The 16,754-nt window shown below is 42.4% G+C and overlaps 1 protein-coding gene across 5 annotated transcripts in view; it reads left to right on the top strand.

Annotated features, from left to right (window-relative positions):
* The window catches only part of adgrb1a (adhesion G protein-coupled receptor B1a), a 326,613-nt gene that overhangs the window by 48,322 nt on the left and 261,537 nt on the right, over nt 1–16,754 (top strand). The window lies entirely within an intron of this gene.

The following is a 16,754-nucleotide window of genomic DNA, read 5'->3' as shown; positions in this document are numbered from 1 at the left end:
CCCCTGGCCCGCACTCACATTACTGCACTTAATCGGGTTCAGTATGTTTGGAGGTGCCATCGTTCATATTACAACACTGCATTACTACAACTTCCCCAACTGTGGATTATTTTGTGTCGTTCTGGTTATTTTCTCTCATGCAAGGCGTTGGTTATCATTAATATGTAAATATGTAGGAGGAATAATTGCCTCGATGAGACGTGTCCACATTCTTTGTGTGCTTGCACACATTCTTGCACACATTCTTTGTGTGCTTGCACACAAAGAATGTGTGCACACAAAGAGAAAATATTGCATTATTTATTCAATTACAGAAAACACTGACCAGATGACTGACGATTTCTTTTAACATTAACACTTCCTCAAATTGTAACAGTAATAAGGGGCCTCCAGCCCAGTGAAAACTGCGTATGTGCTGTTCTATCCATCCATCTTTTTTTCTACTGTATATTGGTTATCTTCATGAGGGTGGCGAGAGGGGGGTTACACCCTGGACTGGTGGCCAACTAATCGCAGGTCCCATGAAGACAAATACCCTTTGACAGTCAAATTCACACCTGTTGACAAATCAGTCTTCAATGAACCCGAGGTGGATTTTTTTTTCACCTGTGGTTCTGAGCTCCTTGTCCCCCGGGAGAACACTGGCTTCCGTTGGACAGGAATGAATGAAGACTTCGAGACACCGTGGCTTTTGGGCTATTTAGATTTATTGAACAAGCCTTAGTGCCATAGCAGCTGCTTACAAAGCCAGAACAAGGGGGAAAAAAGCCCCCGAAACTCCTGGATGCCAGATTATAAAGGTTTAATTATCTGGGTGTGGAATTAACCCAGCCCTCTGAATGTCAGCCTCTCAATAGTAAATAGTCTCAGATTTCTGTAGTCCTCCATGAAAGCAGACTGATTAGCCTTGTGTTTAATCAAAAGGAGACATTTGCAAACATCTGCTTTTAATTTGGAAAAGAATGATCAACATTTTTGACAATTTTCTGATGTCACAAACCAAACAGTAATGGAATCATAATACAGGGTGATTGAAAAGTAACTCCCTATTTCGCAATACATTTATTCATATGTTGTAATATTTTTCTAACTTTTTTTCGTGGATGTTCCATGAATAAAGGAGCAAGTCGATTCTACCATGCAATACACTTTCGTCTCGTGTTCATTTCTTGTCAGAATTATAGTTAAGAAATACATTACAAGTCCTTAAAAATAGGGAGTTACTTTTCAATCACCGGTATACAAACAGTGGAATAATAAAACGGACCCCGATATAACGGATATCGGATAAAATGGACCGTCGGGACTGAACAATGTGTCCATTTTTAACTTAAACAGCCGCTGACAAAATTTTTTAGTTCCAGAATTGTCTGCTGTTGTTTAATGCCGCTGTGGCGCAATTGCTGGCAGAGAATGTGACTGATGTGACAAAAAAAATAGATCCAATTCCAAAAGACGTGCCTACGTGGCGGCCATGTTGAATGTGGGGCAATGACGTGGCGGCCATGTCATGATGGTTATATCTATTGGACCATACAGCGCAGCCAGAGGGAGGGTGGGAGGTTGGGGGAGGGGGGGAGAGAGAGAGAGAGAGAGAGAGAGAGAGGCATGACGCCAGTGTTAACTGAGGAATATATAAGACGTCTTTGGAGCCTGGAACAATAGCAACAGTTTTTTTGTCAAGCCGTTCGCCTTTGGCGACGAAAATGTTTAAAAAAAAAAAAAGTTGCCATTTATAGCTTATAAGGCCACGGATATACTGGTCCGCCCCACCTGAGATCAAATTGGGTAGGATGCGGCCCGCGCAAAATGAGTTTGGCACGCCTGAACTATAGGGTGATCACACTACCTCTGGATTGGCAGACTGGGGTGGTGGTCCGAAGGGGGACCGGAGGGTGTGTTCCAACTACAGGGGGATCACACTCCTCAGCCTCCCGGGTAAGGTCTATACAGGGATTCTGGAGAGGAGGGTCCATCAGGAAGTTGAATATCAGATTCAGGAGGAGCAGTGTGGTTTTCGTCCTGGCTGTGAAACAGTGGACCAGTTCTACACCCTTAGCAGGGTCCTCGAGGGTGCATGGGAGTTCACCCAACCAGTCACCATATGTTTTGTGGATTTGGAGAAGGCGTTCGAGCGTGTCCCTCAGGGAGTCCTGAGGGCTTCAGGAGTATGGGGTACCAAACCCCCTAATACGGGCTGTTCGGTCCCTGTACGACCAGTGTCAGAGTTTGGGCTCAGCGTTCTTCTCGGTTCCACATACCACCTACGCCGCCGCTTTCTTGATCGATTTTGCAGCATAATTAAACTTATCATCTGGTCATCTAGGTCCATGCGTTCCAGCAGACACTTTTCCACGGTCGCCATTGTTGTTGCTTTGTTCCTTGTTACGGAAAGGAAAGTAACAACGGCTACCGGAAATGGCCCAAAAATGCAGCAGAAACTTCACCCTGTGGTGTTCTAGCCAATACCAGCCGTCGCGACACGCCCGACTTGGAGGAGTTCTGAAGTACTTTTTCAAAACTGCGTGCGTGGGTTGCATTCGAGTATAAAGGCAAACTGCGCGCGAGATAGCCGCAGTGACGTCAGCGCCCGAGCGAGTATAAATAAGCCTTAAGACACACAATGGAGAAAATGTTGACGTTACAAGATGGTCAGCCTCACTCTCTCCAACTTGAATAAAATAAAAAGGTAATTGCAACTCATCTCACTACATTTCAATCTAAGCTAGCTCACACTATAGCACGAACTGTGATAATATCACATCTACAAAAAGTGATCAAATAACAAATTCCAAAAGGCTACTTTGGGCATTAGGAGAAAAGGGGAAGGCACACATGCCCCGCAACCCGACTGTACGACCCTGTTTGGGAGTCCCAACTAGTAATTCTAATGTCAGCGCTTTTGAAAAATACAGAAAAACGGATGACTGTTGATTAAATAGTGATGTTTTTTTATTTTATTTTAATGACTGCTTATAATTAAGTTTTGATTTTACGTCCTAATCATAACAACATATACCCTAATTACACAAGTAGCAGCTTATTACAAAAATACAATTTAATGTTTTAAATAAATGCATTAAATTTAATACGGAACACGATTGAGGTTAGTACGTTGGCCTGCCTCTCCACAAACGTTCCAGTTTCTCGCATGACCCCATTGGAAAATGAATTACTCACCTTTGGTCTCACGAAAGAAACTCATGAATAGGATTTACATGTGTTAAATAGTGTTATTTCTCATACTTACCTCGACAACATGACACACACAACATTGTTTTGTACGCCCCTTCATAATTGCCTGCAACGCTGCATGACTGTGGTCTGGTTCTCTGTGTGATGTAATGCACACACCACAGGATACAACGTGCAAAAACTGAGTTTCCTTTCTGTGATTAACATATTCGTGTTGGCGACCGGTTCAGGGTGTACCCCCTCCTCTCACCCGAAGATAGCTGCGGTAGGCTCCGGCATGCCCGCGACCCTAGTGAGGATAAGCGGTACAGAAAATGGATGGATGGACATCGATTCATTTTCTAACACGTCCTCATTAGGGTCGCGGGTGAGCAAGAGCCAATTGTGACTGACTTTGCCCGGAAGCGACGTACCTTGAACTGGCAGTCAGTTGTTCACAGGGCATATAGGCAAACAACCATTTATACTTACATTCACAGCTACGGGTAATTTGAGTCTTTAATAAACCTACCATGCATATTCACAGCTTGTAGGAGGAATCAGAAGTACATTGGGAGAAAAAAAAAAAAAAAAAAAAAAGCATGGGGGGGGGGACATGCAAACTTGACACAAGAGGACCGCAGCTGAGAATTGAAACAAAAATCCCTAGGATTTGTACAGCAAATTTTAATTCATCAGCATGTACTGTATACAGGTAGGTTGCAACTTCATCAATCTAAATGTTAATGCTCATACATAACAGTATGTGGTTAAGTCTTTTTTTGCTCCCTTCCCCCACTTCCACTTCAATTCCCTCCCCTCGTCTTATCTATCCTATTACTTTTTCTTCTGTCTGTCCCTGCCTCCCTTCATGGCCTTCTGCCCCCACCCCCGCTCTCCCTTTCACTGCCTGTTATCTCCAACATGCAGTTGACTGCTTCTGTCCTCTGGGTGTCAGCACTTGCCTTTTCCTCCATTCAACTGTACCGCTTTATGTGAACTAGCCACCCTTACTGTGTCAAAATTTTATTTCCACAGGTATTTTCTCTCTCCACATTCTGTCGTTTTAGTTCCTTTTTTTCCCCCTCTCTCTCCCTCATGCACAAACTCACAATAAAACACACTCAAAAATCAATAAACGTGGAGCAATTGTACACAAGACCTCTGTTTGTGTGTGTTTGTGTATGTGTATGGGCGCATGTGCGTGTATACGTGGGTGTGCTTGCATGTGTGTGTTTATGAATGTGTGTCTGCACTAGTTTGATATTTTTTGTGTGTGTGTTGGGGATGGAGGCGCTAGTTTGGTGGCAGATATTGATTTCAAAGCTGGTGGAATTTGAGCTGTAACAGGAGATAAACCATCCACTCATCCAACTGCTCGAAATGGAAGCAGAAGATGGATGTGAAGAAGTTCAATAATACAATAAAAATGCATCAACTTCATATGTGCATCAAAACAAAATGTCATGGTATACTGAACAAGGAGGGGCTTACAGTAATGCGGACGATTATGCATTTGGGCAATGATGCAAAGTGGATGAAGATTAATGAAAATCTTCAAGTGCCCACAACCAGGAGTGTGTGGATACATAAGCACGCTTCAGAATGACTGAGGACATACAGAAATGTCCTTTCAAAGGGAGACAACACGAAGCTACTTTCCAATTTTCACCCTCCACATTGGCCGTGATTGTTGAGGAAGAAGAAAAGTCCATCATGTCATAAACCTCCAGAAAAAAAAGAATCTTCTCTCCCAAATGGAGCCACCTCATAGTTTTCTTACTTCGTTGAAGCCTTTGCTTGACAGAGGAACTGTCTGTCCGTTATTCCAAACTGTAGTTAATCTTCTTTTGTATTCACACACATATTATGTATTCATAATGTGTTCACAATAAACCTATAATAATTCAAAAGAGCAGATGGAGGTTGTTCTTCATTATCATGTGCTCTTTATTTTCCCAAACACATGGGAATGTAGTTTTGCTGATTTGTAGTGCTTGAAAATTGGGAAAAGAGAACTAGATTTAAAAATAAAAAGGTTCTGCTGTTAAAAACAGCTACAACAATGCATTGTAACAAAAACTACAAAGGAAATTGCACAAATTCCTGCTGAATATTTAGTAAATATAAAGTTTTAAAGTTTAGTGGAAAACTGGCGTCATTTACCATTCATTGTGTCATGTTTTTCTTGTGAAGAGTCCGCTCAAGACCAGAGGGATCAGGTACGATTCAAGGGTGGTGGGGGGGAAGACATTTTGGTGCAAATACGCTATTAAGTTACAAGAATGTATTATTTTACTTCCTCGCTGTGCCATTTATGGCACTTGGGATTTTGTAGTGAGCGTTACCTTACAGGATTTGAGTAAAACAATACTTCATGTTTTCTGTGGTCCATGAATGCTGAAAGGTACATACAGGGTTTGGAGAAACATATGTTGCCATCCAAGCAACGTCTTCTTCATGGACACCCCATCTTATTTCAACAAGACAATGCCAAACCACATTCTGCATGTGTTACAACAGAGTGGCATTGTAGTAAAAGAGTGCGGGTACTAGACTGGACTGCCTGGAGTCTGCCATTGAAAATGTGTGGCGCATTATGAAGCGTAAAATATGACAACGGAGACCCTGTACTATTGAACAGCTGAAGCTGTACATTAAGAAAGAATGGGAAAGAATTCCACCTGCAAAGCTTCAACAATTAGTGTCCTCCGTTCCCAAACATTTATGGAATGTTGATAAAAGAAAAGGTGATGTAACACAGTGGTAAATATGACCCTGTCCCAGCTTTTTTGGAACCTATTGCTGCCATAAAATTCATCCATCCATCCATTGTCAACACCGCTTATCCTGGTTAGGGTCGCGGGGCGCTGGAGCCTATCCCAGCTGACTGCGGGCGAAAGGCGGACTACACCCTGAACTGGTCGCCAGTCAGTCGCAGGGCACATATAGACACGGACAACCATTCGCACTCACATTCACAACGTCACTGAGTGGGAACTGATCCCACGCTGCCAGCACCATGTCAGGCGAGTGCACCACGACACCATCAGTGACTTGCCATAAAATTCTAAGTTAATAATTATTTGCTAAAAACAATAAAGTTTATCAGTTTGAACATTAAATATCTTGTCTTTGTAGTGTATTCAATTAAATATAGGTTGAACATGATTTGCAAATCATTGTATTCTCATTTTATTTGTTTCCATCCAACCATCCATTTTCTACCGCTTATCCAAGGTCGGGTCGCGGGGGCAGTAGCTTTAGCAGGGACGCCCAGACTTCCCTCTCCCCAGCCATTTCATCCAGCTCTTCCGGGGGGATCCCGAGGCGTTCCCAGGTCAGCCGAAGGACGTAGTCTCTCCAGCGTGTCCTGGGTCGTCCCCGGGGTCTCCTCCCGGTGGGACGTGCCCGGAACACCTCACCAGGGAGGTGTCCGGGAGGCATCCGAATCAGATGCCCCAGCCACCTCATCTGGCTCCTCTCGATCTGGAGGAGCAGCGGCTCTACTCTGAGATCCCGCTTCACACTCGGCTGCGAACTGCTCCAGTGAGAATTGGAGGTCACGGCTTGATGAAGCCAACAGAACCACATCATCAGCAAAAAGCAGAGATGCAATACTGAGGCCACCAAACCGGACCCCCTCTACGCCTCGGCTGCGCCTTGAAATTCTGTCCATAAACGTTATGAACAGAATCAGTGACAAAGGGCAGCCTTGGCGGAGTCCAACCCTCACCGGAAACAAGTCTAACTTACTGCCGGATAGGCGGACTAAACTCTGACTCTGATCGTACAGGGACCGAACAGCCCTTATCAGGGGGTTCGGTACACCATACTCCCGAAGCACCCCCCACATTACCCCCCCGAGGGACACGGTCGAACGCCTTCTCCAAGTCCACAAAACACATGTAGACTGGTTGGGCGAACTCCCATGCACCCTCGAGGACCCTGCCAAGGCTGTAGAGCTGTTCCACTGTTCCACGGCCAGGACAAAAACCACACTGCTCCTCCTGAATCTGACATTCTACTTCCCGACGGACCCTCCTCTCCAGCACCCCTGAGGAGTGTGATCCCCCTGTAGTTGGAACACACCTTCCGGTCCCCCTTCTTAAAAAGGGGGACCACCACCTCAGTCTGCCAATCCAGAGGCACTGTCCCCGATGTCCACGCAATGTTGCAGAGGCGTGTCAACCAGGACAGCCCTACAACATCCAGAGCCTTGAGGAACTCCGGGCAAATCTCATCCACCCCTAGGGTCCCCGCCTTCGTCCACCGCCCAGCTCGCACTGCACCCGACCCCTATGGCCCCTCCCACAGGTGGTGAGCCCATGGGAAGGGGGACCCACGTTACCCTTTCGGGCTGTGCCCTCCCGGGCCCCATGGGTGCAGGACCGGCCACCAGGCGCTCGCCTTCGAGCCCCACGTCCGGGCCTGGCTCCAGAGGGGGGCCTCGGTGACCCGCGTCTGGGCAAGGAAAACCTGAATCCATTTATTGTACTTTTCATAGGGTTTTTTGGAGCTGTGCTTTGTCTGGTCCCTCACCGAGGACCTTTTTGCCATGGGTGACCCTGCCAGGGGCATAAAGCCCCAGACAACGTAGCTCCTAGGATCATTGGGACACACAAACCCTCCCACCACGATAAGGTGACTGCTCAAGGAGGGGATTTTCCATCCATCCACCGTTTTTTTGTCATTCCAAACGTATTGTTACAAATCTGTATCCAGTAGCTACGGTCAGCGGACATGGAAAGGTTTCTTCCCGTTTAGTGATTGGTAATTTAGTGCATTCAATTAATTTATAAACTTTTTCTTTTACTTTGCGGGAGAAGCTTCACTATTTGCTCAACAAACTCCGGCAGTTCGAGGGTCCTCTGGAGTGTTATTTTTTTTATTGCTGCTTTTAATTTATTGTATTGAAGAAAGTTACCGCCTGTTATTTGGAATTCTTGGAACAGTTGATCACGTGTCCTAAAAACATTATTGTTAAATAGTTGTTGTAGTTGGTCAATTCCATGTTGTTACCATGTAGTAAAATGAACGGGTATATTATTAATTTCAAAATCTGCATTGTGCCGGTTTGGGGAGCGCATATTGGGAGCTAATTGAGATCCTGTAGATTCTATTGGGTTCTTGAAGCATTTATGGCGTTTAAGACTTGTGGAAATAAATGGAAATAAATACTTAATTGATGAATGTTTAGATTCTTAATAAAAGTTTCAATTTATTTTTGGTCTGGGTTGTTAGAAGATGCATATAAACTGCGATAATAATTGTAAAAAAAAATAATGTATTTCTTGCTGTGACTGTGTACAGTTGCCGTTTGAATCTTGAATGGCTGTAATTAATGGTTTTTCCTTATTGCGCTGAAGTTGGTTCGCAAGGAATTTTCCTGATTTATTATTGTCCTCAAAGTTAGTGTATCTTAACTGTTGTTGTAGAAAATCTGTTGTTTTGGATAAGATAACGTTTAATTGATGGTTTGCCTTTTGAAGTTGGTTTCTCAGTGTATCTGTTGGATTAATTGCATATTCTTCTGTGAATATTTTTTTTCCTCAATTCCATTTTCCAATTTTTGTTCTTGTTTTTTTAATATGAAGAGTCTGATATGATTCGATCTCTCAATACAACTTTCCCGGTTTCCCACAATAGAGATGGGGATATGATTGGGGAGTCGTTGAATTTCAAAAACTCATCCCATTCCTTCCTCACAAAATAATCAAAATCCGGGTCCTTCAATAGGGACGTGTTGAAGCGGCATGTTGGTGGGGGTCCCACACTTGATTCAACTTTTAGATTGAGAGAAATTGGTGCATGGTCGCTGATGGTTGTATGTATTTTGGGGGTAATTATTTGAGCTGCCGCATTGTTTGAAAGAAAAAAATCTATTCTTGAGAAAGAGTGGTGAACCGACGAGAAAGATTTGTATTCTCTTTTTGTACGGTTTTTCAGCCTCCATATGTAAACAAGACCAAAGTCGTCCATATACTGCTCTAATATATTGGGGCATTGTGGCTGATTGCTATTTTTGAGATTTGAGCGATCTATTTGGGGATTAAGCGTAAGGTTAAAAATCACCTCCCATGGTAATTGTAGAATTGACTGACAGGTTTAACAAGTGAAAAAAGGCTGGATCATCTTTATTTGGAGCGTATACATTGACGATTGTGTAAAGCTTGATAAATATTATTGCCTGTATAATTATATATCGGCCTTCTGGATCTGCTACTGTACTATATATTGTAAAAAGGAGTCTTTTATGGACTCGTATTGAGACTCCTATTTGTCTACAGTTATAAAAGGCCGAGATAACCTGAGTGAAATTAGAGTCAATGAGGCATTTTTCTTCTAACTCAATAAGGTGCGTTTCTTGTAACAGGACGTCTGTTTTAAATTTAGTGGTATAATCCATAATCTTAAATCTTTTTGCCTGCGATCGAATGCCACTGACATTCCATGACACAAAAGTTAAGTGCGACATATAATGTGCCCCTGTATCATAATTTTAAATAAATTTGGTACTATGCATTCCTTGTTGTTATTTTTTTTTGACAGTTTTCGGGATTGTGTTGATAAATGTTATTTAGAGAGGGTGCTAGAGATGGTATATTTAAGTACAGCAAAGCCAGGGTACATAGAAGGGTAATGAAAAAACTGAACATAAAAAACTGTGATAAGGGGATAATATGGTGTGTGTTGGTTTGTAGTGCGCAAGAAGAGTTTTGAGCGATTTGTGTGTTTAGTGTGTGTAGAAACAAGCAGAGCAGGAAACAGATAGGAGTGAGGATTCATGCTGGTGGCATGCGTGATTACGCTTTTTTTTTTGTCTAAGCAAAAGTGGAAAGAAGAAACAAAATACAGTCCACTTTTGACAATTCATAACGACAACAGATCAAAAGAAGGACTTATCTAGAAGAGCCAGGGCGTGACGTTGGCATTTATCGACAATTAGCCAGACGCGTTTGCCTTTGTCACAGTGATTCTTCATGAACGGGTACAAGATTTTACGCCTGTCGTTGATTTCCTTGGGGAAGTGATCGTTCATGCCATACGAAGTCCCTTTGAGCTCCCGACCTTTGGATTTTACAAACACTTTTTGCTGAAAGTGTTCAAACTTTGCAATGAAGGGACGTGGTCGGTTTCCTGGGGGAGGGCCTCCCATTCGGTGAACACTGTGAAAAGTAATCTTGTCGACTGTATCTTGAACGCGGACATCATAAACTTTTTAATCTGCACCTGTCTTCCGGAGCATTTTATGGAATGCCCGAGAAAATTAGATTGTCGCAAATGCTTCTTGATTGTCTTGAATGTCCAGCGTAGTTTATTTCATGAGTTTACATTCCAGTCTAAGAGTTTGTAGTTATGATGACATTGACATCATGTTCTATCGGAGCGCAGTATTATCTAAATTTAGCTCCTTGACCAGTTGTTGTTTGAATTCCAAGCTCTTTCTGAATTCGGCGATCTCCTGGCGAAGCAAATCAAGTGCAATTGACAATTTCTTGTCGATTGAGAGGAGGACACTCGTCTGTATCTCTGTCGAATCAAGTCAATCCTCAGTTACAGTGGAAGAATCTGTTTTTTTCCTCATCAGCGACAGCTCAACGCGATGGCTTGGATCCTCCATGACTGACGAGTTGGCGTTGACGTAGCTGCGCGGATGGCAAGTGAGCTTCCACAAGTTACCGCTGCTAGCCCTGGCGAAGGAAAAGAGAAAAGAACAAAACGACCATCCGTCATTGAAAAAAGAAAAAGACTTGTGAAAAGATACATTTTATCTTGTAATAGCTGCTTTTTCAAATATATGCATGGGGCGCCGCCATGTTTTTCGTCTTCGGAAATCACGCAATCTCTCGCATTGTCACAGCATGCTCTCCGTTCTCCCCTCAACAACCTGTCTTGACTCAATACCATCTGACTTTTTCAAAGCTATTGTAAAGTCTGTGCTAGCTTATTTGCAGCAAATAATCAATTGCTCACTTCAGTCAGGCGAGTTCCTAAAGGTCTTAAAGCAGCTGCCATTAAGCCTCTTCTAAAAAATAGAAAGCTGGACGCTTCCAAGTTAGCAACCTATGGACCTATCTCAAATCTCCCTTTCATAGCCAAGATTGTTGAGAAAGTTATTTTTAATCAACTCAGCAATTTCTTGAACTTAAATGGACTTCTTGACAAATTTCAATCAGGTTTCCAAACTCATTACAGTTCAGAATATGCTCTTATCAAAGTGCTAAATGATACAAGATTGAATACTGACTCGGGAAAGGTGTCAATTCTGGTCTTGTTGGACCTCAGTGCGGCTTTTGATACGGTAGATCATAATATACTGCTGAACAGGTTGGAAATGTGGGTAGGACTAAATGGAACAGTCCTTAAATGGTTCAGGTCAGAGGAAAAGAGTTATTTTGTAACCATGAGAAGTGTTCAATCTCATCGACTTGCAATGACCTATGGGGTCCCACAAGGGTTAGTTCTTGGACCCCTCCTGTTCAGCCTCTTTATGCTACCCTTTTGGGTCAAATTCTCCAGAACTTTAATTTTGACTATCATAGCTATGCAGATGACACAGTTATATCTAGCAGTGTCTCCAGATGACGACAGTTCAATTTAGGTGTTGTGTCACTGTCTAAAACAGATAAATATCTGGATGAGCTGACATTTTCTTACTGAGATAATTGTTTTTGGCAATAAAGAAAAGAGGATTGCTGTTCGTAAATATCTGCAGTCACTCTCTTTAAAAACCAAAGACCAAGTCCGAAACCTTGGTGTTCTGATTCTGACCTGACTTTCAACAGTCATATCAAATCAATTACTAAAACTGCCTTCTACCATCTGAAGAACATATCCAGAGTGAAGGCTTGCATGTGTCAAGCAGACCAGGAGAAGCTCATCCATGCTTTTATCTCAAGACGACTAGACTATTGTAATTGTCTTCTGACTGGACTCCCGAAAAAGAGCATTAAACAGCTGCAGCTCATTCAGAATGCTGCAGCTCGGGTTCTGACCAGAATAAAGAGGTCAGAGCATGTTACTCCAATTCTAAAGTCTTTACACTGGCTTCCAGTCAGCTTTAGAATATATTTTAAAGTTCTGCTACTGGTCTATAAATCACTAAATGGTTTAGGTCCTGAATACATGAAAGAAATGCTAATGGTATATAAATCTGAAATCGACAGACTCAGGTCAAATAGTGGAGCACATAGTCCAAAGCAAACATGGTGAAGCAGCATTTAGCTATTATGCTGCACACAAATGGAATAAGTTGCCAACAGAAGTGACACCAGCCCCAAGTGTGAATATTTTTAAGTCCAGGTTAAAAAGAGCTTTTTAGAGCATTCCAGTTTTAAATATTTCTTGCACTGTATGTTGTTTTAATTGAACTTTTATTTTTTTTTCTCTTTGTTTAAAATCTTTGTTGTTTTTTTTCTTTAAAAAAATGCTTTTAATCATGTAAAGCACATTGAGTTTCCTTGTGTATGAAATGTGCTATATAAATCAATTTGCTTTGCTTATTCCATACACTTACCAATCGCAAAATGGGAAAAAGACCTCTCAGTTTCTATTGAAAATGATTGCTGGGCACAAGTCTCGAGAAATACATTCTCAATGACAAAAAAACAGTAATTTACAGCTAATCCAGTTGAAAGTACTCCATAGATCAATATAGTCAGCATAAAATGGGCTCTTCAAAATCAAACATATGCACTCATTGTACTGAAAACGCTCTTTGGCATTGTACACCCGTACAGCTCTTCTGGTTACACAGAAACCTTCCTCAGTGTTGAACTGTAGGATTCCGATGTCTCCTAATCTTTTTCCCGCTGCGTGGTTTAATAGATATAGATCTTCCAAATGAATATGCTCAACCCATACTTATAATTCTGTTGAACTGGAAAAATAAAAAAGCTTTCAACATTAACCAAATGGCAAAATCTTGTCGCAGAGTATATAATACTCAAAAATGTCTCTTCCAAATATAATAAACACATGGGTAACTTGAAGAAAAGTTGGTCCGCCCCCCCTCCTCCCATTTGGGCCCCGCCTTCCTCTCCCCTCTCTTGGCGCCCTTGCCCGTCCTTGCTCACGACGAGCGCTTAACATGTGTTCGCTTTGGCGGGCTGTTACTGTTTTTGGGGAGCGGTTGGCTCCTGAGTTGGGCCCTATTGGTGGCTGGGGCCCCCATGCTTCCGGCAGTGGGTCGATGGTGCTGGGGCTGCTGTGTGTGTGTATGTGTGTGTGTGTGTGTGTGTGTGTGTGTACAGTGGGTACGGAAAGTATTCAGACCCCCTTAAATTTTTCACTGTTTTTGAGATTGCAGCCATTTGCTAAAATCATTTTAGTTAAATTTTTCCCACAATAACGTACACACAGCACCCCATATTGACAGGGAAAAAAACGAATTGTTGAAATTTTTTCAGATTTATTAAAAAAGAAAAACTGAAATATCACACAGCCATAATTATTCAAACCCTTTGCTCAGTATTTAGTAGAAGCACCCTTTTGAGCTAGTACAGCCATGAGTCTTTTGGGGAATGATGCAACTTTTTTGACACTTGGATTTGGGGGTCACCTGCCATTCCTCCTTGCAGATCCTCTCCAGTTCTGTCAGAGTAGCTGGTGAACGTGGGTGGACAGCCATTTTCTAGTCTCTCCAGAGATGCTCAATTAGGTTTAAGTCAGGGCCATTCAAGAACAGTAACAGAGTTGTTCTGAAACCACTCCTTCGTTATTTTAGCTGTGTGCTTAGAGTCATTGTCTTGTTTGAAGGTGAACCTTCGGCCCGGTCTGAGTTCCTGAGCCCTTTGGAGAAGGTTTTCTTCCAGGATATCCCTGTTCTTGGCCGCACTCATCTTTCCTTCGATTTCAACTAGTCGTCCTGTCCCTGCAACTGAAAAACACCCTCACAGCATGATTCTGCCACCACCATGCTTCACTGTTGGGACTGTATTGGACAGGTGATGAGCAGTGCCTGGTTTTCTCCACACATGCCACTTAGAATTAAGGCCAACAATTTCTATCTTGGTCTCATCAGACCAGAGAATATTATTTCTCACCATCTTTGAGACATTCATGTGTTTTTTTTTTTTTTAGCAAACTCCATGTGGGCTTTCATGTGTCTTGCACTGAGGAGAGGCTTCCGTCGAGCTACACTGCCATAAAGTCTTGACTGGTGGAGGGCTGGAGTGATGGTTGACTTTCTAGAACTTTCGCCAATTTCCCGACTGTATCTCTGGAGATCAACAACAGTGATCTTTGGGTTCTTCTTTACCTCTCTCACCATGCTCTTCTCCCCCAATTGCTCAGTTTGGCCGGACGGCAAGCTCTAGGAAGGGTTTTGGTCGTCCCAAACGTCTTCCATTTAAGGATTATGGAGGCCACTGTGCTCTTAGGAACCTTAAGTGCAGCAGAATTGTTTTTGTAACCTTGGCCAGATATGTGCCTTGCCACAATTCTGTCTCTGAGCTCTTCAGGCAGTTCCTTTAACCTCATGATTGTCATTTGCTCTGACATGCACTGTGAGCTGTAAGGTCTTATTTAGACAGGGGTGTGGCTTTCCTAATCAAGTCCAATTAAGATAATAAAACAGCTGGACTCCAATGAAGGTGCAGAACCATCTCAACGATGATCAGAAGAAATGGACAGCACCCGAGTTAAATATATGAGTGTCACAGCAAAGGGTCTGAATACTTATGGCTGTGTGATATTGCAGTTTTTCTTTTTTAATAAATCAGCGAAAATTTCAACGGACTATTGCAATATTCGTCATTCGAACTGCTCTAAGTGCTCGAGGACTCATCATCTTTTGCACAAGTGTAAAAAAAAAAAAAAAAAAAAATGTACTGGCATTACCAGAAAACTATTAACCCTTTATTGCTCAGTGACTGTTTTTTGTCAATGTCTTTATGTCTCAAAAGTGTTTTCTGTCAATTGACTGTCTGTTGTCGTACTAGAGCGGCTCCAACTACCAGAAACAAATTTCTTGTGTATTTTTTGTACATACTTGGCAAATTATTCTGATTCATTATAGCAACATTATCATTGAACTTTCACCCCAAAAGTAATTTTATCTTAATTATGGCATAATTTTTTATAACTTGCGGCACGGTGTGGACTGGTTAGAGCGTCTGTCTCACAGTTCTGAGGTCCGTGGTTCAATCCCCGGCCCCGCCTGTGTGGAGTTTGCACGTTCTCCCCGTGCCTGCGTGTGTTTTTTTTTTTTTTGGCCGGGCACTCCGGTTTCCTCCCACATCCCAAAAACATGGATGGTAGGTTAATTGACAACTCTAAATTGCCCGTAAGTGTGAATGTGAGTGCAAATGGTTGTTTGTTTGTATGTGCCCTGCGATTGGCTGGCAACTAGTTTAGGGTGTACCCCGCTTCCGGCTTGATGATAGCTTGGATAGGCTCCAGTACGCCCGTGACCCTAGTGAGGAGAAACAGCTCAGAACATGGATGGGTTTTTATAAATAAAATATTTTGTTTAGCACTTTACAAAAGTACTATGTACCATTCCATCCATCCATCCATCCATCCATTTTCTGAGCCCCTTCTCCTCACGAGGGTCGCGGGCGTGTTGGAGCCTATCCCAGCTGTCATTGGGCAGGAGGCGGGGTACACCCTGAACTGGTTGCCAGCCAATCGCAGCTATGTACCATTCATGCAGATTAATACATTTTTGTCCTTGTCTTTAGGGGATGGAAGTTTACTTTCTGTGCTATTAAATGTGTTACAAACTGGCCTGGGCAGCGCACAGATCTTTTATAAAAATATGGATATCAGATCAGGAGGATAAACATCAAACTTACTGGCCCTCTCCTTGAAGAACACTTAATAATGTAACTCAAGTGCCTTAAAATTTACTTTTCTGTGGTTGATGTTCTTGGTGTATTTGTCTTTGTGTCTGAAGAATTTTGGAGTTCTCATAGTATCTGGGAACAGCGCAGTAGTTTGTGTGGAGGGGGCACACAAATCCGTATTCATAATACATCGTAATTACTGTGGGGTTAGGAGTCGGGGGCAAGAATGAATACTTGCTGTTTCATCAATTCTTATTCTTATCCTGCTCCTGTTATCCATGTGCACATTTACTTATTTACTGTAAATATTGGGTGATTTCTTCTGCAAAATGCTTCCTTCAACTTCTTCGTATCTGAAATACTGCACTTTCCCCCCATGAGATAATATAAGAAGCAATGGTGCAACAATGATTGGCATTGATGTTATGGCATCCACAGAAGGTAGGCCAGGCATATTTGCATGGTATAAGGATTTACAATTTGTGATATATTATATATTGCGAATTTGTGATATATTACCCAACATTTAGTCCTCAATTTTTTTAAATTTCACTGACATCGTTTTTCACTATTGACACATTTTCCCCAGCCCTGTTGGACGACTGAAGAAAAGAAGAAAAAACATAGTTTAGGCTTTTATTTTTACAGAAATGAAAGTTAAATTAAAACACAATAATTACCCATATTTTGATGTACTGATGTATGTGGTTAATATTGTTGCTGTCTCAAATTTGTACTGCAATCAAGATGCCTTAATTTCTAGTGCCTGCTTCCACTCTCATCCTTGCC

The sequence above is a fragment of the Phycodurus eques genome, chromosome 4, assembly GCF_024500275.1.
Source record: "Phycodurus eques isolate BA_2022a chromosome 4, UOR_Pequ_1.1, whole genome shotgun sequence".
Taxonomy (NCBI): Eukaryota; Metazoa; Chordata; class Actinopteri; order Syngnathiformes; family Syngnathidae; genus Phycodurus; species Phycodurus eques.
Note: the sequence above shows the minus strand (reverse complement) of the source record. Positions and strands in the feature narration are given on the sequence as shown.